Source organism: Triticum urartu, chromosome 7 (assembly GCF_003073215.2).
Source record: "Triticum urartu cultivar G1812 chromosome 7, Tu2.1, whole genome shotgun sequence".
NCBI classification, from domain to species: Eukaryota; Viridiplantae; Streptophyta; class Magnoliopsida; order Poales; family Poaceae; genus Triticum; species Triticum urartu.
The window spans coordinates 434,837,823-434,863,039 of NC_053028.1; the positions used below are offsets into that span (position 1 = coordinate 434,837,823).

The window sequence follows — 25,217 nt, forward strand, 5'->3', positions numbered from 1 at the left end:
GGCTAGCCGCGTTCAATGCATGTCTTTCTTTTTCTAGAATGTTCAGGGCCTTGGGGACCCTGATAAGTGTGATCTCGTTCGTAACTCTATCTCGTCCGCGTCCCCCACTGTGGTGTGTCTCCAAGAATCCAAGCTCGCGGCTCTTGATGTGTTCAAAGCTCGGTCCTTCCTCCCCCCTATCTCTCTGAGTTTGTCACTAAGGACGCCGATGGGTCTCGAGGGGGGGTGATCACGGCTTGGGATCCCCGTAAGCTGTCCCTTGTCAGTTGCGCTCGGTCGTGTTTTTCTCTTACCACTAAGCTTGCCTCCACGGTCTCCGACCTCTCCTTCTCCCTAACTAACGTCTATGCCCCGGCTGACCACTCTCTTACTGCGACCTTTGTTGATGATATGCTCTCCTTGTCGCCAGCCATTGATGGGGCAAGGCTGATCGTGGGGGACTTCAATCTCATCCGCCTGCCTAGGGAGAAGAACAACGATCGTTTTTACGCCAGCCGCGCGTCCGCTTTCAACGCCATGATCAACGCCTTGGCATGGCTGGAACTCCCTCTCACTGATCACTTGTACACTTGGTCTAATAAACGTGATCCTCCCACTCTCGCCCGGCTCGACCGGGCTTTTTTCGACGCAGCCTGGGACTCCCTCTTCCCGGACTCCACGCTTGCTTCTCGCACCAGAATCACTTCCAACCACGTCCCCCTGGTTGTCTCCGTCTCTACCCGCATCCCGCCGGCGGGGCGTTTCTTTTTCGAAACCTCCTGGCTGCTGGACCCTCTGTTCCTCCCTGCGGTTTTGCCGTCCTGGTCGCGTGCCCCTAGCTCTCCCTGTGCTGCGACTCGCCTTGCCCGCCAGAAGAAATGTCCCAGGTCTGCGGCCAAGGTTTGGAAACGACAACACAAGTTCATTCCTGTTTTTGATAACAACTGCCAGTTCTTGATTGACTTGTTAGATTACCTGGAGGAGCACCGGCGGCTTTCCCTGGCCGAATCCGAGCTGCGGAGTGATGCCCGCCTTGCGTTGGCTGGCTCTGTGGCACGGCAAGCCGCCTACTGGCGACATCGGGGGAAGTGCCGGGGCGTTGCGGAAGGTGACGAGAACACCGGATACTTCCATGCCCGGGCGTCTCAGCGGCATCGGGGGAACGCCATCCGGGTGCTTGCAGTCGACGGTTGTTGAGCTGGTTGATCACAGCGCCAAGGAGGCGGCGCTGCGGCGGTTCTACTCCAACCTGCTGGGCCGGCCCCCCCGCACCTCCTAGGGGTTCGACCTGGCGTCCCTGTACGCCGGCGTGCCTACGATCGACGATGCGCCGCTGGTGGCGCCCTTCTCCAGGGCGGAGATCCGCGCCGCGGTCTTCGTGCTTGACCGGACTAGCGCCCCTGGCCCGGACGGGCTTGGCCCCGCCTTCTACCAGGCCGCCTGGTCGGCGGTTTCTGGAGACCTTCAGTGCTTCTTTGACGAGGTGCATGGCGGCACCGCGTGCCTCGACGGGATAAACAGGGCCCTCATCACTCTGCTCCCCAAGAAGGAGGGCGTGCCTTCACCTGGCGATTTTCCCCCGTCTCTCTTCAGAACGGGGACGTTAAAATCCTCTGTCCAGGGCTGACTTCGCGCCTCCAGCGTCAGATCGGCGACCTCATCGACGCGGACCAGTCCGGCTTCCTGACCGGGCGCAGCATCTCGGAGAACTTCGTTTATGCGGCGGAGCTCGTGCAGTGCTGCTGCAAGCGGGGGGGGGCCCGACGCTGGTGTTCAAGCTCGACTTTGCCAAAGCCTTCGACTCCATTGCCTGGCCCAGCCTTCGACGGATCATGGAGGTTCGGGGGTTCCCGACAGCTTGGTGTGATTGGATGGATCTCATTCTCAAGTCCTCGAAGGCTGTCGTCCTCCTGAATGGGGTGCCTGGGAGGTGGTTCGCGGTCCGCAAGGGGCTGCGGCAGGGGGACCCTGTCTCACCATACCTGTTCCTCCTGGTCGCCGACGTGCTCCAGCGCATGATCCGGGCGGACGGGGTTCTGCGACATCCGCTATGTGAGGGGGCGCCGCCTGTGGTGCTCCAGTACGCCGACGACACTCTGATCATAATGCGCGCCTGCCCGGAGGGGGCGACTCGGCTGCGTGGCACCCTTGACCTCTTCGCCTCCGCGACGGGCCTCGTCATCAACTTCACCAAGAGCACTCTCGTCCCCATGCATGTTGCCCCGGAGGTGCTCGAGGCCGTAGTGGCTGCATTCGAGTGCACGGTGGGCTCCTTCCCACAAACTTATCTGGGGTTGCCGCTCTCCTGCGACAAGCTCAAGCTCGAAGATTTTGCTCCCATGCTCGCCAAGGTTGATCGATACTTGGCGGGGTGGCGGGCGAGGCTGCTATCCCCAGCAGGACGCTTGGTGCTCATCAACGCGGTCCTGGACTCCATCCCCACTTATGCCATGGCTGCCATGCGCCTTCCGCCGGCCATTATCTCTAGGCTGGACGGGCTACGCCGGGCGTTCCTGGAATGTTGCAGACCGGGCTTCTGGTGCTCAATGCCTCGTCGCCTGGGACCGCGTCTGCTGGGCCAAGGCGGAGGGAGGGCTCGGAGTCCGGGCGCTTGGAGTCCAGAACGATTGCCTCCTCCTCAAGCTGCTCCATCGCCTTCACTCCGGTGTGCCGTCCCGATGGGCCGCCTGGGTTTGGGGCCAGCTGGATGGACGGGCCCTCCTTGGGCGCGGCCGCTCCCCCTCCAAGGCGAGCATTGGGGTGCCCTCCTAGGTCTGCTGCCCATCTACCGATCCCTCACCAGGGGCGCTGTTGGGGACGGGAGAGCGACCTCGTTCTGGCACGACGACTGGCTCGCCTGTGGGGTGATCCGGGTTGCCTTCCCTGCCCTCTACACCCACGCGGCCTGCTCGGAGACCTCGGTGTGGGCGGCGCGTAGGCAAGGGGTGCGTGCCTTGCTGGTGCCCCGGCTCACCCCTAGGGCCGTGGAGGAGTGCGCTGTTGTCCAACTACTGATGGATGATTCCCCCCAGCAAGTGGACCGGACTCCCGAGTCGCCGCTCTGTGCGCTGCCCCCGGTGGAGGTCTCTCGTCCCGTGGTGTTTACGCCCTCTCACGCTTCGGTGGGGTGGAGTCTCCGTCGGCATCCTTCCTTTGGTCGTCCCGGGCGCCATCGCGAGTCAAATTCTTCGGGTGGCTGCTTTCCATGTCTCGCATCCACACACGGGATGTGCTTTGCCGTAAGACCATCCTCACGGCGGCGGAGGCAGGGTGCCCCTGCTGTGATGCTGTTCTGGAGACCGCCAACCATCTCTTTTTTGGCTGCCCGTTCGCGGTGCAGTTTTGGCGTAGCATCGGCGTGTCGCCAAATGGGGCTGTGGTTGGGTCTCTTCATCGCCTGGATGTCTCTCCGGCGGTTGGTGATGCCTCGCCGGCTGCCTTCGTCCTACTCTGCTGCTGGAGGCTCTGGAAGCGACGGAACGCTGTCGTCTTCAGAGAGGATCCGCAGTCCCTTGTTGCTACGTTGAAGGCCTGCAGAGATGAGACGGTGCTCTGGCGTGCTCGGCTGAAAGTTGCCGATCGCTCCCACATAGATGTTTGGTTGTCGGTGCTTCGAACAAGGGGTGAGGTAGTCTGATGTAGTTCTCCTCTTCTCCCCTGTATATCTCTCCGTCTCTATGTAATCTGACTTTAAGGGCTATGCCTCTTTACGCAATATATTCAGGTGGCGGAGGGGGTTCCCCCCCCCCCCCCCCCCCCCGGGGAAAATTCAAAAAAAAAAAAAAACTAGCACCGTCTGGCTCTTTCTTTGTCTACATTATCCAAATAACCAGTTAATTATTTTCTCAATGGTTGCGTTTGGGTCATGTGCTGCCATGACGAATGTATCGGGTGATCGGGTCTGGAGTCAAAGCAGATCCCATTTTGACAAAATAAAAGAAAGAAGAAAAATATACACTGAAAAGAATACCCACTGAGGATCAACCGTGTTTGATTGGTTCCGCCACGTGAAGAAACTGCCAAGGAAAAGTGTTCAGAAAAGGAGCAGCCAGCACACACCCAGCTTGCCATTGCCCGCCATGAACCACACCACGGCAGCGTGCCTAAGGTCGAGGGGAAAGCATTAGTTAGCCATGATCACGTATGATTTCGATGTAGACCTGTGCTGCCGGTAAAATCCCCTTCCTAATTTAATGAACAAATTAATTGGCCTGTGCTGCGTGTAACAGTTGCCCCTCGTGTCCGTCTTGAAGATCAACTTGGTCTCAAATGGGAATTTCGACCATTCAAATGGAATTACGATCATACTTGTACCAGTACTTGCAAAATGAAGTCGACACATCTCTGTGGTGGGAGTTGGTGGCCATGCAAGTTGCCCAGCGACGACAACGACGGCTCGTCGGCGGCCAGACGCGCGCCACCGCCAAACCGGCCGGGCGTCTAGGGCACAAAGGAGGTCAGATTTTACTAATGAAGGTGATAAGCCCAGTCGGTCTCGCCATGTGATGAGTCATTGTTAAGCGCATGCCAGTGCCCTGCGAATGCTGGCAAAGTTTAGGCCTGAATGCCTCGGTCACTGTCATCCAGCCAGCGCGTCATCCGCCAACTGCACTAGGAAAAGTATAATGTAACAAAAAATTAGTAATGTTATTATTGGTCCAATAATTGTTCTAGTGGGCAAACTAGTTCTTGAAGAAAAGGTGCAGCAATGGTTGGTGCTGGAATTGTGTTGTCAAGGCTACTGCCGCCCTAAACAAATAATTAAATATGCAAATAATTTGTCATGGTTACCTTTTTCAAATCATTATCTTTACAGAAAGATTGAAATCAACGATCATTGCTTATGTGTGCTTGAAGAATTAAATTCCAAAAGAGAGATATATGACATGGTCAGAAAATGGGAAGAGTCTTCATAATTTGTAAAAGGCAGTAAGACAAAAAAAGGATCTTTGCCATATCAATTGTAATAATTGTCTCAAGGCAAACGTGCGAGGAAAATATCAGCAAAAAATGATTCATTTTCAATAGCAAATTGTAAAAGGCAGCTAGCTATCTCAATTGTTAAAGGCAAGTACGCAACCACAGCCCACAACCATGTATGAACAACAGTAATGGATGTGTCTTGAGCAATGAAAAAAAAATAGCATGCTATGTCAAAATAGCGTAGCTCTTAAAATCCGCTATAGCGAAGCCATGTCATGCAATAGAGGATGATTGTACACTAATTTCACTTAGCGGGACATTGCTCAGAAGTCAGAACGCTATGGCGTGCTATTCAAATCGGTGGCCTTGAGGTATTTAGATCAAAGTGCATCATAACGTTTACAGATTAGCCAAAAAGCAAAGGGGAGAAGCAAATTCAACACCATTCTGTTTGTACAGCTAGGAAGAAACTTGGTCATATAATAGCTTTCATCCATTCAATATTAAATATTTCCAGCGAAGAACATATCCTCCACAAAAGTTGCTAGTTGATAACCTCTACCGAACGGCAAGATTGTTGCCAAAGGCTGCTTTCGGTTGTTTGAATGAAACACATCTCCAAAATCCAGCTTCCAATTCCAAACGTGAGAACCACAACAAGTAAACAACATTAAGAACTGAACAGCAGAAAGTTTGCAAGGACTGCTGGGAACGCCATATCAATTAGAAAATGGAGACAGGCACACATATATGATCCACAAGGAACTTCTGCATAAGGCAGCACTGCTTACAAGGCTAAAATCCTCTGCCAAATTTGAAGCCGGTTTCCTAGAAATTCAGATTTGTAGTGATACTCAAGATAGGTACAGTATTCACAATGGTGAAGCAGAATACAAGTCAGCTCGTAGGAACTCTAGCTGCTCGAAAATGGGAACACATATACTCCCTCCGTCCCAAAGTAAGTGTTCAACTTTGTACTAACTTTAGTACAAAATTGTACTAAGCTTGAGACACTGATTTTGGGACGGAGGGAGTAGGTTAAGAATATACAGAAACCTCTGGTTCAAACATTGGACACTAGACGTGCAGTTTCGTTCTCCACATAGAACCAACAACTTTCTTAGGACTTGGATTATCAGGTCCCCTATCCCTCTGCCCAGAAGTGAAATAGAGCCAACCATCCCAATAACCAGCTAAGGCTGTCTTGATCCGGAAAGGCATACGACCAATGACTGACCATTTCTGCAAAAAATGGCATGGCAAATGTTAAGCCACTTAGTCATGTCCTAATATTCAGAGGAAAATAATCATAACATAGCTAATATGAACAAGCAAAATAATTTACATATGAGATAGAACACACCAATGTTTCCAAATCAAACCGGAAGACTTCACCAACAAGAATCATCTTTTTGGTGATAGGGTGCTTCTCGGTAGTTCCGCCAACAATTACTATGGAGTTATTAACAATGACCCATGCAAATTCTATGTGGGAATCTGGCTTTGGCATTGGAGACAGTTTGCTTCCATTTAGCTTCATTGTCTAGCATATACACATCACCATAAACAACCTGCAAAACAATATCTAACATAATCATGCTTCTGGTAAAAACTTTAGCGACAGACCGTGAATCAAGACTATCAGTTATTGCACAACAATAGGTTAAAGCCTGAATACAAGAAAGCACATTTACTAGGTGCAGCAACGCTTTTTGTTAGAGAAAACGTATGAGTATTCAACTTTCCCGTGTATGCTTTATATTGTACGTTACTAAGCATGGAAAAATGCATATCTTGGTTGCAAAATAGAGAAATGTCGTGTACAGGAAGCACTCTTATATTTCAAGGTTTGATGTTATATTAGCATGCACATACATACCTCATGCCTCCTTGCGCATTTAAAAATAGGTGACCCTGGTTTAGGCATGAAGTCTCCCTCTTGACCACCAATCACAAAGAGTTTGTCATTAGCAACAACACATGCCCTGCCAAAAGATGGATGTAAGAAATTATCGACATATTTGTTCATCTGAAAATAATTCTAAGAAGTATCCCCTATCCACGGAGAGGGTGCCAATAGTACTACAAATCAATGGATATTTAGTCTTCAAGCACAGGACACCTATTTTTATTCTTAGAAAGCTTAGAAAGAGGTGAATATCTCAATGGGCAATTGCATATAAATAATGCATCACAATAGCCACACAAATTCACCTATGAGGTCCACCACGTGGTATCGGTATTTCAGCTCGCCACTCATTCTCCAATGCTTTGCCATCCTTCACAGCAAGGCTCCAGTGCTCTAATCCAGGTTCATGGCGGTCTTCTTTGCCACCACCCATCACATGAAGCCGCCCACGCCAAAGTTGAGTAGCTGGTGCATACCTACAGCATGTCATAGAGTAAGCTTCGGATCTTGATAGTTATAACAGCATATAGTATAAGCATGGACCATTTCATAGCTCCAGCATTATAGCTGCAGTCAAAACAGGGCCAATGGAGCATATTGAATGAGATTCTAGGAGTATGTCTGAACAAACTGTTAACAATATCAAGCTAAGAATACAGTAGTACAATTTGACTCACGGGATATGAGCGAATATCAGTTACGGCATTATCATGGCACTAAATTACAAACGAACATGATTGCCACTATTGGATTATGCAACTGTCTTGCCTCTTGTGTGTGATAAACAGTAAACTGGATAAGCAATGCTTGAACAGAATAAAGTCAGAAGGAACATATAGATATTGATAGCAGCCAAAACGAATATTACAGCAACGCATATGCACCATTTTGAGTCTATTGAACAGGTAATTATAGGCTGAAATGCATACCTAGGAACAGGTAAAGGAGGCAATTCGTCCCACTTCCTTAACTTTGTGTCTAGAACAAAATTACGGCTCACAGCTGGCCGACACTGTGGACCAAATTGTCCAGACACTGCATAGATGTATCTCCCATCTGAGGCCATCCCTAAATGTGAATATGACATCTTCTTGGGCATATCAAACCTTCCAGTCCATGTGTTAGAAGTGAAATTGTACACATCCACATGAGAATGGACCTGAAATGGCGTGAAGCAAAGCAAAATATCACAAATGGGGTTCGTGTCAGCCTGTGGCCGCGGTAACCATTTGCCAAACAAAACATAATCAGACTTGCTTTACTTCTGCTGAAGCATCAGTTGTAAACTTGTGATTCAAATCCAAATATACAGTTAGTCAGCTACTATTTTAACCTTTACACTACTGGTAGTAGCAGTTTTCAGCAAAAGTCTGGAGTAGATCAAATTAATTTACAACTAATACTTGCAATGTTAAGTTGTTAACCGTCCTTCGTAATATCCTGCGTTAGAATTCAACTCCAGAGTAGGGCGGTCGCAGGATATGAGATTGCTCAGCTATATGATTTGCTTGCTTCATCCATAACAGGGCACTGCTGAGCATTTACCAGCGGCGGCTAGGAGTACAAGTAATCATCTCATCTCAGTTCTCAAGTGTGAAATCCTACTCGCTATATATATATATATATATATATATATAAATATAGGTTAAGGAACAACGAGGCAACAACTCTGCAGTCTGCACGAAGTGAGTGAGTTGAGTTACTCACATGGTCGAGGCTCCCGTACCCTGCGACGACGTAGAGGAGGTCCCCGATCTGCACGGACGCCCCGTCAAGCCGGGGAACGGGCGCCGGCGGCATCTCCTCCCACTCCCAGTGCGGCGCCGGCAGGTCCGAGAACGTGGCGTTGAGGTGTCTCACCGTCGGTGATCCATTGCGAAGCTTCGTATCGTCAATATTACCCTCCTTTACCTGCACACGAGAGATTGAACGGTGGCGCGCGTCCATGTCAAGGCAACGTCGATGAGAACCCAAGTAGAGTTGGGCGGGGAGGGTGGTTAGCTACCGTCTTGGAAGAGGAGGAGACGGCCGGGCTGATGGCGGAGGAATAGGAGAGGAAGTCGGCGACGAATGCGAGAGCGAGGAGGAGCGCGAGGGCGAGCGGCACGGCGAGCCGCGGGGGGAGGGGCGGCTTGGAGCTTGTGGTTGGCGGCGCCGGCGCAGCCATGGTGGAAAGGAATCGGCGTGTGCCGTGTAGGAGGGGAGAGCCGGCGTCATTGGCGAGATAAAGGCGGTCGGAGCGAGAGACGCTGCCCGGTGTGAGAGGAGGGGAAAATCGTTGGCGGCCGCCGGAGCGTGGGCGGGTGAGCCCGCGGTTTCCTTGTTAGGGCAACTCTAAGGACGCATTTGGTTGCGGTTGCCAGTCTTTTTTTTAGCAATCAGTACAGACCTAAGCGTTCATATACACGCGCATACATTCATCCCTATGAACACACACACGTACACCTTATTCCTATGAGCACCTCCGAAAGACTGAGCCGGCATATCATCTTGAGATTTTACGAAGTCATCGTAGGCGCCTCGTAGTCGACGGAAATGTCTCCTCCCACTGAAAACGTATCGCCGGAATTTCTGAAATAAATCCAGGATAAATGCGAGCACCAGGATTTGAACCCTGATGGGTTAATGATATCACTGTTCACCTAACGATCTCAACCAGAGGTTGGTTCGTGGTTGCGGTTGCCAGTCAAATCCGTGTGGAATGAAAATGGGCTTTACGTTCACTGTTTGGTCTGCATAGTACGAATCTTAAAACATTTCTTAGGCAGGCCCATTAGAAACGACCGAATCGGTCATTTTTTTTTAATGAAGATGAGCTAGATCGAGCGTATGTAGTGGGTTCCATTGCACAAGAGAATACAAGAGGGATGTGAGCATCTGATATTTTCTCCTACCTCTGGTAACCTTCTAATTCTTGTCTCTTCCGATCTATATAACGATGTTTCGATTCAAGATAAGCTCTACACGAAAAATATGCACATAAATGTTGTCGGATCACGGGTTCCGGCAAAAATTTTAAGGTTCGAACACTGGGGTGCGCGCGAAGATCCCCCTACCGATCCATGTCCTAACTCAGCTGAGATCTTTCGAACTAACTCAACGAACTCGCAACATAAAGGACATATGATTTATACTGGTTCGGGCCACTGTTGTGGTGTAATACCCTACCCCAGTGTGGTGATGGTGGATTGCCTTTGGGGCTGATGATGAACAGTACAAGGGGAAGAACAGCCTCCTGAGGTTGAGGTGTTTTTGTGCTTGGTGAACTTGTGTGTGTGAGGATCTGATTCACCCTCTCTCCACCGATGGTGGTGGCTAGCCCTATTTATAGAGGCTCTGGTTCTCTTCCCAAATATTGAGCGGGATGGGAGCCAACAACGGCCAATTTGAAAGGGGACAACTAGTACAGTTTATCTTGACAAAAGTGGTCTTCGCCTGCAAAAGGCTCTGGTGGTGACGCCGCCTTGAGCTCCATGGTGACCTCCGTCTTGCCGTCCTTCTGATCTTGGTCTTGTTGCACCGATATGGAAACCTTTGCTTGATGCCTCGGTACTCCGCGCCCGCGCTTGTCCCCTTAGCACCAAAGAGAAAACAAGGACGCTGTGCGCGCTGGTGCCCGCCTGGTCTCGATCGTCACTGCTTACGTCATGAGAACCTCACGAGGTTTGTCGTGCCTTGATCTCTCCGCCCCTCGTGAGCCTGCCTGGCGAGGCCGCTCCTGAGAAGGTCTTGCATCGTCCGCCTCGCGAGGCTTGGCCCCTCGCGAAGGTCTTGAATGCCTTATTGATGAGGATGGGCCGTACAGGCCTGCTAGCAAAGCCACGCCGTGGGCCGCAGGCAGGCAAGTTGTAACGCCCCGAGACCGATGTGCCAGGTGTCTTCCAGTTATTTCACTGTCGTTGCCTTGTCATGTGTATGCGTGTCATGCATTTCATATCATGTCATCATATGCATCGCATTTGCATACATGTTCGTCTCATGCATCCGAGCTTTTCCCCGTTGTCCGTTTTGCATTCCGGCACTCCTATGTCCTCCGGCGTCCCCTTTTGCCTCTTTTCGTGTGCGGGTGTTAAACGTTCTCGGATTGGACCGAGACTTGCCAAGCGACCTTGGTTCACTACCGATAGACCGCCTATCAAGTTTCGTGCCATTTGGACTTCGTTTGATACTCCAACGGTTAACCGAGGAACTGTAAAGGCATTGTGTGTGTTGCAGCCAACACCCCTCCAAAGTGGACCAAAACCCCCTCCATCCTCTCGGTCGTTCGATCACGATCGCGTGGCCGAAAACCGCTCCTCATTTGGACTCTCCTAGCTCCCTCTACCTATAAATAGGTGTCTCCCCCTCCATTTTTGCGGATGAAACCCTAGCCTAGCCTCCCCCGCCGCCACCGGACGCGTCCGAGACGCCCGGACATGTCCGCCGACGCCGACCGACGAATCAACGTCCGCCACGTCAGCGCTGCCGCCCTCTCTCTCCTCCTCCACCGCGCCAGCCACCGCGGCCCGCCCAGGCCCGCGCGGAGCCCGCTCGAGCCCATCGGGGCCCGTTCGCGCCGCCACCCGCTACCACTCGCCGGAGCTCGCCTTGCTCCACTACTCCTGGCCCCGCGCCGTGCACCCGAGCGCCCCACGCCGCCGCCGAAGCCCGCCCCCTTCCTCCGCCGCGCCCCCGCGCCTGCCCCATCGCGGTTCGCGCCGCTCGCCGCCCGCGCGCGCCTCCAGCCGCCGTTCCCCGCCGCGCCGCCCGCTGCCATGGCCTCCCCGCGCCGCGGCTGCACCAGCTCCGGCCACCGGAGCTCGTCCTCGCCCCAGATCCGGTCTCCCCTCGCCGAATCCGGCCACCCCCGCCAACTCCGGCCATCCTCCGGCGAGATCCTCCCGGGCGGATGAGATCCACCAGTTCGGCGAACCAAATGCGCCCACGCCCGTCCCGGATCGCCTCGTCCCGCATCTCCCCGTCCACTTCTCAGAGGGTATAATTTTCACTGTCCCCGAAGTTTCTAGATTCATGTGCCCATATTCATCGCATCATAACTTTGCATCCGTAGCTCCGTTTTGGGCGTGTAGCATATCAAATTGTTCGTCTGGATGTGCACTTCATTTCATTCCATTGCACCATGTTCATTTGAGTTCATCTTGATGCCCTAAATGCTGTTGCAAGAGTGCTATGTAATGTTAGGTGCTGATTCTTATCAGTTTATGGACATTTGTCATTTTTGCCATGATTAATGTGTGCTGCATATGAGTATGAGCTCTACATGTGTTTTGTTATATGCCATGCCATCTTTACAGGGGTGTATGCCATGTTTTTTTGTGATCAATGTGGTGACTAGCACTAGCATGCAAAGTAGCTCTCGTGATGTTGCTGATTTCAGGGACTTAGAATTCCTCCAAGTCATTTCCCTGATGTTATTTTTATGCCATGTATTCATATTGCTACAGAGTGATCCATGCCTCTTTTGAGCATGTTCAGTAAGGATGTTTTTGAGATATTGTTATGTTCTATCCATCCATGTCTTTGTTTGCAATTATGGAGTGCCATAGCATGACTCAATCTTGCTCTACTTTTGCTATAAAATGTTCCTGGCAGATTGTTTACGTGTTAATCAATTTTGCCGAGGTTGTTGTAGTTGATCTATGCATGCTATGAGAGTGTTCTTGCCATGGTTAGCTACTTGATCATGTCTTCTTGCTGGGTGTATGCTTAGTTTGTCATGAAATGCCTTGTGGTGAGTGCATCGAGCTCGTTAACATGCCTTCATAACTCTGTTTATGCCATGTCCAGTTTCTGCTAAGTCTGAATCTGTTAACGGAACTTGCTATGTTTACATGGGTTCCATCATATCTTCTGATCCTTTTTGGCTTATGGTCAGTAAGGGACTTTTGTTATATGCTTTGAGTAGTTTCATGCCATGCCTTGCTTTGCCATGTAATGTTCCTGTAGCATGATGTTATCTTGCTCTAAACATTGCTTCCTGATGTTAATTCCTGACATGTTATTTTCACTAAGTCTGAGATGTTGTTATCTTTTGCATTTTTGCCATGCTTGTTTGAACCTGCTATTGTGTGATTTAGCCGTAGCTCAGTGTTCATCTTTTGTCAAGAATCTTGAGTGGATCACTGCCATGTGCTTTGTTGCTATGTTGGAGTGTAGTAGCTTAGTTTCTTGTTGCATTTTAGATGGCATCATGTTGTTAATCGCAGGATTGTGCCATTCTTGTCTTGCTTGCCATTTGCAAACCATGCATCCGATTTCGGTGATCTTTATATCAATTTCGACCGAAATCAACTCATCTTTCCAGCGGCACTCTTGGTTTGCCAAGTTGAGGCCTGGTTCAACCTTTTTCCTTCCAGAGCACGCATATGCATTGCATATTACATCCCGCATATCATGCCATGTTTTGCATCATGTTGCTTGCGCATTGCACCGTGGTTGATTGTTGTTTCCTTTGCTTGTGTTCTTGCCTTGGGTAGAGCCAGGAGACGAGTTCGTGTTCGAGGAACCGTTGAGTACGCTTACGAGGTTCAAGCTTTCGTCTACTCGGAGAACTTTGCAGGCAAGATGACCATACCCTCGAAATCACTTCTATCTTTGCTTGCTAGTTGCTCGCTCTATTGCTATGCCTATGCCGCGATACCTACCACTTGCTTTATCATGCCTCCCATATTGCCACGTCAAACCTCTAACCCACCTTGTCCTAGCAAACAGTTGTTTGACTATGTTACCGCTTTGCTCAGCCCCTCTTATAGCGTTGTTAGTTGTAGGTGAAGATGGAGTTTGTTCCATGTTGGAACATGGATAATTGTTGGGATATCACAATATCTCTTATTTAATTAATGCATCTATATACTTGGTAAAGGGCGGAAGGCTCGGCCTTTTGCCTGGTGTTTTGTTCCACTCTTGCCACCCTAATTTCTGTCATACCGGTGTTATGTTCCTTGATTTTGCGTTCCTTACGCGGTTGGGTTATAATGGGAACCCCTTGATAGTTCGCCTTGAATAAAACTCCTCCAGCAAGGCCCAACTTTGGTTTTACCCTTTTGCCACCTAGCCTTTTTCCCTTGGGTTCTGCAGACTCAAGGGTCATCTTTATTTTAACCCCCCTGGGCCAGTGCTTCTCTAAGTGTTAGTCCGAAACAGAGCCACTTGCGGCTCCACCTCGAGGAAACTTGAGGGATGGTTTTAGCTGTACATAGTGTTCATCCGGTGTTGCCCTGAGAACGAGATATGTGCAGCTCCTATCAGGATGTCGGCGCATCGGGCGGTCTTGCTGGTCTTGTTTTACCATTGTCAAAATGTCTTGTAACCGGGATTCCGAGTCTGATCGGGTCGTCCTGGGAGAAGGAATATCCTTCGTTGACCGTGAGAGCTTGTGATGGGCTAAGTTAGGACACCCCTGCAGGGTTTTGAACTTTCGAAAGCCGTGCCCGCGGTTATGGGCAGATGGGAATTTGTTAATGTCCGGTTGTAGAGAACTTGACACTTAACTTAATTAAAATGCATCAACCGCATGTGTAGCCATGATGGTCTCTTCTCGGCAGGGTCCGGGAAGTGAACACGGTGTTGGAGTTATGCTTGAACGTAAGTAGTTTCAGGATCACTTCTTGATCACTTCTAGTTCACGAACGTGCTTTGCCTTCTCTTGTCGCTCTCTTTTGCATAAGTTAGCCACCATATATGCTAGTGCTTGCTGCAGCTCCACCTCATACCTTTTCCCTACCCATAAGCTTAAATAGTCTTGACCGCGAGGGTGTGAGATTGCTGAGTCCCCGTGACTCACAGTTTACTTCCAAAACCAGTTGCAGGTGTCGTTGATACCCATGCAGGTGACGCAACCGAGCTCAAGGAGGAGCTAGATGAAGATCGTGTTCGCTGTGTTGTTTCGTTTCCAGTTGATCAGTAGTGGAGCCCAGTCGGGGCGATTGGGGATCTAGCATCAGGGGTGGTCTTCTTTTATTTTCGTGCCGTAGTCGGACCTTGATTGTATCTGGATGATGTAATGCTATATTCATGTATTGTGTGAAGTGGCGATTGTAAGCCAACTCTTTATCCCTTTCTTGTTCAGTACATGGGATGTGTAAAGATTACCCCTCTTGCGACATGCCTACTATGTGGTTATGCCTCTAAGTCGTGCTCCGACACGTGGGAGATATAGCCGCATCGTGGGTGTTACACAAGTCTGGGGACCCCCGTTCCCAGAACATCGACAGTAGCCCCCGGGCCCAAGGCGCGCTCGGGATTGGCTTCGAGGCGAAGCCAAGGGTCAAGTGCGGAGCGCCGCGGGCCCCAATAGCTTGCGGCCTTGGTCGACACATGGCGGTTGACTGGACGTGGGCGTCCCCGCTTCCCCACGCTCCCTCGACAACTGCCCGACTTGACAAGTCCATGCGACATGCAAGGAAAACCATCATTACCTGTGATCGTGGGGGGCGCTAGTTGGCCTTCTCCTGGTATAAATGGGAGGGGGGCAGAGCCCCCGCCGCCTATCCTTCCTCTGCCTCTTCCGCTTCTTCTCCTTCCTTGCTCCTCTCCTGCTACCAGTGACGCCGTCGAGGAGGTTCACTGCCGCGGAGAAGGGGAAGGCCCCTCGCAAGGGGCCCGGCTCTCCGGTGCCCAAGCGTGGATGTGGCTGTCCACGCAAGCACACCGCAACCCCCGCCGCGGCCCCGTGCGTCCGTGGTGGTGCCGCTTCGTGGGGCAGGGGTCGCTCCGGTTGTGGTGGTCCCGTTGATGAAGGGAGACGTGCCGTGGTCGCGCGGCCTCCCCTGCCGCGCTTCCACTCGGTGAAGATGCTGCCGGAGTTCGTCGTCTAGTCGGAGAATCCGGCCGGCAACTGGCTTCAGCTCCCGCGCTTCTTTGCCGACGAGCTGCCGGCCTTAGGTCAAGGCGGGCTTTGGCTACAGGCAGATGACTGCTGCAGCAGGGCTTCCTGGGTCGCGGTCGAGGTCTCTACCGCGGGCAATATAGCTCTGGCCCACGATTGGCATACGTTTGCCCGCACGCGCGGTCTGGGCAGGCGGTGCACCCTCCACTTCAAGTACGACAACAATGCGACCCTCTATGTGAGGGTGTTTGGGGAAGATGGTCATCGCGTCGGGTGCTGCCCTGAGGTGAATGACGGCGAGGAGGTGCTCGGCCTTGGCGACGACCGCGACGAAGATGAGGGTGAACCCGCCCTTGGTGCCGACCGCATCTCATCCGGCTATGGCAGCTCTTCTGCCAGCGACAGCTCCAGCAGTGGCGGCTACGACCAGCCGCCACGCTGCCGTGCCCGCTACGAAGACGGTGGTGGGTCGTCTCGTCGCCGCGCCTCCGTGAAGCGCGAGGAGGGGTGTGGCTGAGCTCAGGAAGACGCTGGGGCCTGTCCCCATGGACCGCTGTAGGCGCCGCTTCTATTTTGTTCTTCTTTTCCTTCCTGCATCAGAAAGAAACCAAAATGGGCCCCGGAGGGGCGTGTATCGAACTATGATCTCAATTGTTATGTTATGTTTGTCGTTCCTGTGCCGTGTCGCAACATCGTCGTTTTATATAAGGATAACTTAGCTTGATTTGTTTTGAGTGGCCTCCTCCTCACGAGGCGCTTGCTTCCTAGTACTCGTCGAGGCCTCCTTGACCTGATATGTGCTTAGGAACTGCAAAAAATTCGTCAAGAGGTTTATCGTTCACCCGGGCTTGGTCATAGGCGCCGCTGGCCTTGACCCGATGCTTTGCATCGCGATACCCGTGGGGCACGGATTAGGAGAGGTGCGCCAGGTTGTGGGCTCGAACAAGGGTGCCTCGTGAAAAGACAGAAGGAGGAAGCTCACGAAGTTACCTGTTCAGCCCCCTCGCGAGGGACGCGAGGGAGAGTACAGGTCGACCAAAGAGGCGAAGGCAGAAACAGAGGCAGAAAGCGATAAAATGGGACCAACAAGAGACACCAGAAAGAAAATTTCAATTAAAAGAGGGGCGAGCCAACTTCAGAAAGCAAATGAAAAGCCGCGTCCGGCACCTAGTCTAGTCTTTGACATCTTCTCACCAGTGCGGAGCTAAGTGCTGCCACTCGGCGTGGGAAGGAGCCCTCGAGGCCCAAGGGTGGCACTCCTGAGGCTCCGGGGCATGTACAGCCCCACTCATTATTACGTGAGAGTGTCACGGACGGTGATTCTTCACAGGCGCTGGGCCTTTCTTCACAGGCACCAGTCCTTCTTCACAGGCACTCGGCCTTTCTTCACAGGCACCAGGCCTTCTTCACAGGCACTGGGCCTTTCTTCACAGGCATCGGGCCTTCTTCACAGGCACTAGGCCTTTCTTCACAGGCATCGGGCCTTCTTCACAGGCACTGGGCCTTTCTTCATGGGTAGAACTTCCGGAGGTGTTGGATGTTCCAGGCGTTCTGGATGGGTATCCCGTCCTGTGTCTCCGGGCGCGCGGCGCCAGGCCTGGAGACATGGACGACCTTGAATGGGCCCTCCCACATGGGTGAGAGCTTATGCAACCCCTCCCTGGAGAGCACCCGCCTCAGGACGAGGTCACCCACCTCAAGAGTCCTGGAACGGACGCCGCGACAGTGGTACCGCCACATCGCCTGCTGGTATCTTGCCGCCCATAGTGCAGCTTCATGGCGACGTTCCTCCCCCAGCACAAGGTCCATCCCCCGCGTGGCGTCCTGCTACGTCTCATCAAACGCTAGGACCCGTGCGGAGCGATGCTTGACCTCGCGAGGGAGGACTGCTTCTGCTCCGTAGACGAGGAAGAACGGGGTTTCGCCCGTTGGCTTGGTGGTGGTGGTTCGGATCGACCACAATACGGACTAGAGCTCGTCATGCCAGCCCCTGCCGCAGGCTTCGAGCTTCTTCTTTAAGGTCCTGGTCTTGAGGCCCCTCAGGACCTCCGCGTTGGCGCGTTCGGCCTCGCCATTGATCCTGGGTGTGCTACCGAGGCGTAGCAGATCTGCGTTCCAAGGTTAGCACAATATGACTTGAAGAGATTACTAGTAAACCGCGAGCCGTTATCGGTGATAATGCGGTTGGGGACCAAAAACGGCTCACGAGGCCCTTGATGAACTTGACTGCAGAGCCAGCTGGGATGGCGCGGACGGCTTCAACCTCCGGCCACTTGGTAAACTTGTCGATGGTGACGTAGAGGTATCGATAGCCCCCTGGCGCCCGAGGAAACGGGCCCAAAATATCCAGCCCCTAGACTGCGAACGGCCACGAGAGTGGAATGGTCTGGAGTCCCTGAGCTGGCTGATGGATCTGCTTGGCGTGGAATTGGCAGGCCTCGCAGTACTTCACCAGCTCAGTTGCGTCGTTGAGCGCCGTAGGCCAGTAGAATCCACTTCGGAATGCCTTGCCGACGAGGGTTCATGACAATGAGTGGTGCCCGCAGTCCCCGCCGTGTATGTCGTCTATTAGCTCTTTCCCCTGTTCCCTGGAGATACAACGCAATGAAACGTCATTTGGTCGCTTCCTGTATAACTCACCGTCCCGGAGGTAGTATACTGTGGCCTGACGGGCCACGCGCTCCGCATCCTCCTCCTTTTCCGACAACGTCCCTTGCATCAGGTATTCCTTGAATTCCTTGGTCCAGCATCCCTCCTGGGCTCGAGCGCCAGGAGTAGGCGCGCTCCCGAGGTTGGGCCACAGGCCGGGGCTCCTATGGAGGGCGGCTGCGGGAGTTCCTCCCGAGGCTGAGCTATTCTTGAAAGCGGTGGCGTTGCTGATGGCGTGAAGTGCCGCTCCTTGAAGACACCAGGCTCCTGGGGCTGTCACTTGGATGCTCTCTTGGCGATGTCGTCAGCTTCCTTGTTGGTGCCATGGGGCACATGCTGCAACTCCAGGCCCAGAAATTGCTTCTCCATCTTGCGCACCTCCGCGAGGTATGCTTCCATGTGCTCGTCCTTCGGCTCGTATACCTTGTTGAAGAAGTTGACGAGGAGTTGTGAGTCGCCCCTGATAGTGAGATGCTTCACCCCCAGCGCCGTCGCAGCCTTCAGGCTGGCTATGAGGCCCTCATATTCTGCAATGTTGTTGGAGACTTTCTCGCCCTGCTGGAAGCAGAGCTGCACGACGTAGTAGAGCTTGTCCTGAGTGGGCGAGATGAGTACTGCTCTAGCCCCCGTGCCCTGGCACGTGAAGGCACCATCGAAATACATGACCCAGCCGTCAGGCGCCTCGCTTCCCGGCGAGAGGGACCGGTCTTCGCCTACTTCAAGCGTCGGGGAGTCTGTCCATTCTGCCATGAAATCAGCGGGCGCGGCTCCCTTGATGACCCTGGTAGTACTGAACTCCAACTGGAATGCTTACAACTCGATGTTCCATTCAGCGACCCTTCCAGCAGAGTTGGGGCTCCTGAGCAGTCTCTCCAATGGGTAAGATGAGATGACCTTGATGGGGTGGCCCTAGAAGTAGTGCCGCAGCTTTCGCGAGGCTACCAGGAGCGTGAGTAGGAGCTTCTGAGGCATGGGGTACCATGCTCTTGCATCCCGCAACACCGTGCTGACGAAGTATACCGGGTTCTCGACGAGGGTAGGCATGCTGATGAGGTTTGCGTCTTCCGGAAGCTGGGGTGCCTCCTGAGGTGGTAGAGTGCCCGACGCTTGATCGCTTGCCGAAGTCTTCGCGAGTCTGGGGGGGCGTTGTCCTGCCGAGCCTGATCCTCTGCCGCTGCTGCTACGGCCCTCGTGGCGCCCTTCTGGTCTTGCGTCATCTCTGCTTTAGGCATGGCACGACATGATGTGCCCTTGGCTTGGTGTTCGTCCCGAACCGCCACGAGAGCCGCATTGGCTGAGTACGGGGTGGCGGCAAGATAGAGCACTAGGGGCTCGCGAGGTCGTGGTGCCACCATCACTGGAGGGCTGGTCAGGTATCTCTTGAGGTCTTAAAAAGCTTGGTCGGCCTCTGGGGTCCACTTGAACAGGCCCTTCTTTTTCATCGGCTTAAAGAAGGGTAGGGCGCGCTCCCCCAGCTTGGAGATGAAGCGCCCTAACGCAGTCACCCGATGTAGTCGAACTTCTGCATTTCTTTGAGGGTCTGCGGTGGACTCATGTCTTCAATGGCCTTGACCTTCTCTGGGTTGGTCTCGATCCCCGTGTGAGACACCAGAAAACCCAGCAGCTTGTCGGAAGGGACGCCAAACATACACTTCTCCGGGTTGAGCCGCAAGTTCACCTGTGAAGGCTTTCAAAGGTTTCCTCCAGGTGTTGGATCAAGGTCCCCGCCTCCCGAGACTTCACCATGATGTCATCGATGTAGGCTTCAGTGTTTCTCCTGAGCTTTCGCCCTAAGGCGATGTGCATGAGCTGCTGGAAGGTTGCGCCCGCGTTGCGCAACCCGAACGGCATGCAAGTGTAGCAGTACACCCCACACGAGGTCAGGAAGGCTGTCTTCTCCACATCTTCTACCGCCATCTTGATGTGGTGATATCCCGAGAACGCATCCAGGAAGCATAGCAAGTCGCACTCAGCGGTGGAGTCGACGATCTGGTCGATGCGTGGAAGCGGGAACCGATCTTGGGGGTAGGCCTTGTTGAGGTTGGTGAAGTCGACGCACATCCACTCCTTCCCACCTTTCTTGGGGACGACGACGGGGTTCGCCAGCCACTCGGGGTACCGAACCTCGCGAATGACACCCGCAGCCTCCAATTTGCGGGTTTCTTGGATGATGAAAGCTTGCTTCTCCATGGACTGCCACCTTGCCTTCTGCTTCACGGGGCGTACGTTGGGGCACACCTTCAGGTGGTGCTCTATTACCTCTCTTGGGACCCCTACCAGCTGATCGGGCTCCCAGGCGAACACTCCCTTGTTTGCACGCAAGAACTTCACTAGCGCCTCCTCCTGACCAGGCTCAAGGTTGGCGCCTATGGTAAAGGTTGCCCCTGAGGACCCGTCCTCCTCGACCGGTGATACGTATCCAACGTATATACTTTTCCAAACACTTTTGCACTTGTTTTGGACTCTAACTTGCATGATTCGAATGGAACTAACCCGGACTAACACTGTTTTCAACAGAATTACCATGGTGTTATTTATGTGCAGGAGAAAACGTTCTCAGAACGACCTGAAACTTCACGGAGACACTTTTCAGAAAATAAGAAAAATACCTGCCAAAGATGAAGGCCAGGGGGACCACCACCTTGCCATGAGGGTGGGGGGCGCGCCCCCTACCTCATGGGCCCCCTGTTGCCTCTCCGACTCCAACTCCACCTCCATATATTGAGTTTTGGGGAGAAAAAAATCAAGGAGAAGAAATCATCGTGTTTTACGATACGGAGCCACCGCCAAGCCCTAAAACCTCTCGGGAGGGCTGATCTGGAGTCCGTTCGGGGCTCCGGAGAGGGGAATCCGTCGCCATCGTCATCATCAACCATCCTCCATCACCAATTTCATGATGCTCACCGTCGTGCGTGAGTAATTCCATCGTAGGTTTGCTGGACAGTGATGGGTTGGATGGGATCTATCATGTAATTGAGTTAGTTTTGTTAGGGTTTGATCCCTAGTGTCCACTATGTTCTGAGATTGATGTTGCTATGATTTTGCTATGCTTAATGCTTGTCACTAGGGCCCGAGTGCCATGATTTCAGATCTGAACCTATTATGTTTTCATCAATATATGAGTGTTCTTCATCCTATCTTGCAAGTCTATAGTCACCTATTATGTGTTATGATCCGTTAACCCCGAAGTGACAATAATCGGGATACTTACCGGTGATGTCCGTAGTTTGAGGAGTTCATGTATTCACTATGTTTTAATGCTTTGTTCCGGTTCTCTATTAAAAGGAGGCCTTAATATCCCTTAGTTTCCATAAGGACCCCGCTGCCACGGGAGGGTAGGACAAAAGATGTCATGCAAATTCTTTTCCATAAGCACGTATGACTATATTCGGAATACATGCCTACATTATATCAATGAACTGGAGCTAGTTCTGTGTCACCCTAGGTTATGACTGTTACATGATGAACCGCATCCGGCATAATTCTCCATCACCGATCCATTGCCTACGAGCTTTCCATATATTGTTCTTCGCTTATTTACTTTTCCGTTGCTATTGCTATCATCACTACAAAATACCAAAAACATTGCTTTTACTACTGTTACCTTTTGCTACCGTTACCACTACTATCATATTACTTTGCTACTAAACACTTTGCTGTAGATATTAAGTTTCCAGGTGTGGTTGAATTGACAACTCAGCTTCTAATACTTGAGAATATTCTTTGGCTCCCCTTGTGTCGAATCAATAAATTTGGGTTGAATACTCTACCCTCAAAAACTGTTGCGATCCCCTATACTTGTGGGTTATCAACAGGCAGTTTCTTGGTTTCTGCCTTGTCCTGAGTGGAGAACTGCTTCTTCTTGGTTGGTGCGGCTCCCTTGGCCTTGGAGGTATCCGCGTCGGCGGGTCGTGCTGTCGCGGTGGCCTTGAGGGCAAGCTTGAGCACCGCCAGGGCCTCCTTGGCGTCCCCATTGATGGTGAGGACACCTTCGCTCCCCGGCATCTTCATGAGGTTGTAAGCAGGATGGGTTGCTGCCATGAACTGGGCCAGAGCTGGGTACCCGAGGATGGCATTGTACGGGAGGCCAATGCGGGCGATGTCGAAGTCGATGAGCTCGGTGTGGTAGTTATCGCGCGTGCCGAAGGTCACGGGGAGGCGGATCTGCCCCATGGAGCGGGCGGAGCCCCCGCCCACCCCCGAGAAGGGCTTGCCGGGGCAGAGCCACTCGAACGGTACGTGAAGGAGGCTCAAGGCTTTGACGGAGAGCACATTGAGGTCGGCGCCGCCGGCAACGAGCGTCTTGGTGATGGATACGTGGCAGATGGTGGGCGCACAGCATCGGGAGCGCACCCGAGCCGACGATGGAGGCGGGATGATCCTCTGAGTCAAAGGTGAGGTCGGCCTCAGGCGCGGCCCAGCCAGGCAGAGCCCCCGGGCGCTTGGAAGCGGCGCCGATCTGGCGAAAGTACGGCTTGACATGCCGATCTGAGGGTGGTGCTTGCGAACCGCCGAGAAGAGCTGCGATGATGGGGGCCGCCGATTCCCCGAAGCGAGTGATGAAGAGGTTGCGCAGCTCCTCCCAGGTGGCGACAGAAGACTCCGGCAAATGGAGGAGCCAGGCGCGCGGCGCGCCTACAAGGGCCATTGGGAACCAGTTGGCCATGACCTTAGCATCGCCCCCGGCCTCCAGAATGGCCTCCTCGTACGCCAACAGGAAAGCCGACGTGTCCGTCGCGCCGTTGTAGCGCGACGGCATCTCCGACTTGAACTTGGGTGGCTACCGCACCTGCCGCAAGGCGGGGACAAGGGCTCGGAGCCCTCGAGCGCCAATGCGGGCCCTGGTAGATCCGACTGGAGGGGCGCCCACCATGGGGGAGCGGGCGTGGAGATGGTGGAGCGTGAATCGACGGAAGAAAGACTCCGGCGCACCCCTACCCGGCGCGCCAAATGTCGGATCACGGGTTCCGGCAAAACCCTTAAGGTTCGAACACTGAGGTGCACGTGAATATTTCCCCCCTACCGATCCACGTTCTAACTCAGCTGAGATCTTACGAACTAACTCGACGAACTCGCTGTAAGGGCATATTTATCCCTAAGGTGTTTTGGTGATTGATGACAATGCGTTTGCGGACTAATCGTGTGCCTTGAGTATCCCAGACATTTCATCGCTAGGCACAAGACGGTTGGGTGCCCCTCGAAGACTGTTGAAGACGGCGTCTTTTCTACGTTTCTTTTTGGTGGATTTGAGTCGTAGGAAAGCCGTACTATTAAGAGGGGGTCCGCGTCGGAAAGGTTTGGGTGGAATCATCACGTACACGTTTCTTCCTTGTTCCCTCCTTTCCCTTGCACCTTGGAGCTTCCTCCATTGTTTATCTTGTCACCTTGTTTCTGGCTGCTGTGTTGGCTTGCGGTAGTACTGCTCCCAGGTGAGCGGTAGTACCGTAGGCACCAACGGTAGTACCGTGTTGCGGCGCGGTAGTACCGCAGGTGCCCACGGTAGTACCGCTCCCCTGGAGCTGCACTACCGTGGCCCACCAGGCTAGTACCGCTCCCCCGCGGTAGTAGGGGCGGATGTAATTTTTTACATCCGCGCCTACCACGGTAGTACCGCTTTCCTTCCGCGGTAGTACCATGCTCAGCTGTCAGGCGGTAGTACCGCCCCTCTGCGATAGTACTGTGTCGGGTTTTTGCTTCTTCCGTTTTTCAGCGGAAGTAGGCACGGATGTTTCCTTATCCACTCTCTTCCCTGGCTAGGGGTTCCTGCCTTGCGGTAGTACCGCAAGGGGGGAGCGGTAGTACCGCGCTCGCGAAAGTACCGCCCTCAGCCTTGTGCCACAAGTCTGCCCTAGCTGTTGCTGGTGCAGCGGTAGTACCACAGGCCTGCACGGTTGTACCGCGTGACCTTGCGGTAGTACCGCTTGGCAGCAAGCGGAAGTACCGTGTGGCCCCACGGTAGTACCGCTTTCCTGGTGCGGTAGTACCGCTGGCCGCGGGCTGGTAGGTGGATAACGGTTGGATCTTTGTCCCTCACTATATAAGGGGTCCCCTTCTTCCCCGTTGACTTATCTCTTCCAACCCTAAGCTCCATTGTTTCTCTAAGCTCCATTTTCGCCCGATCTCACTCCCTAGCCAATCAAACTTGTTGATTTGCTCGGGAGTGGTTGAGAAGGCCTCGATCCACACTTCCACCAAGAGAATTTGATTCCCCCCACTAATCCCTTGCGGATCTTGTTACTCTTGGGTGTTTGAGCATCCTAGACGGTTGAGGTCATCGCGGAGCCATAGTCCATTGTGGTGAAGCTTCGTGGTGTCGTTGGGAGCCTCCAATTGAGTTGTGGAGATTGCCCCAACCTTGTTTGTAAATGTTTGGTCGCCGCCTCCAAGGGCACCAATACTGGAATCACGACATCTTGCATTGTGTGAGGGCGTGAGGAGAATACGGTGGCCCTAGTGGCTTCTTGGGGAGCATTGTGTGCCCACACCGCTCCAACGGAGACGTACTTCCCCTCAAAGGGAAGGAACTTCGGTAACACATCCTCGTCTCCACCGTCTCCACTCTTGGTTATCTCGTGCCTTTACTTGTGCAAGATTATTTGTGTCATATCTCTTGCTTGCTTGTGTTCCTATCCTTGTTGCATCATATAGGTTGCTCACCTAGTTGCATATCTAGACAACCTACTTTGATGCAAAGTTTAAATTGTTAAAGAAAAGCTAAAAATTGTTAGTTGCCTATTCACCCCCCTCTAGTCAACCATATCGATCCTTTCAATTGGTATCAGAGCCTCGTCTCTTTATTAAGGACTTTACCGTCCGAAGAGTATGCTTGATACCGTAGATGGTGTGGAGGAACACTCCGATGTGAATCCGATCTCGTCTACGGGCGATGGGGGAACCTCGGTCTCTCGTGAGGAGTTCAATGTGGCCTTG

At 52.8% G+C, this 25,217-nt stretch overlaps 1 pseudogene; it reads right to left on the reverse strand.

Moving 5' to 3' along the window:
- Positions 1-5,651: 5,651 nt before the first annotated feature.
- LOC125524621 lies at positions 5,652-9,159 on the reverse strand (annotated as a pseudogene).
- Positions 9,160-25,217: the final 16,058 nt, after the last annotated feature.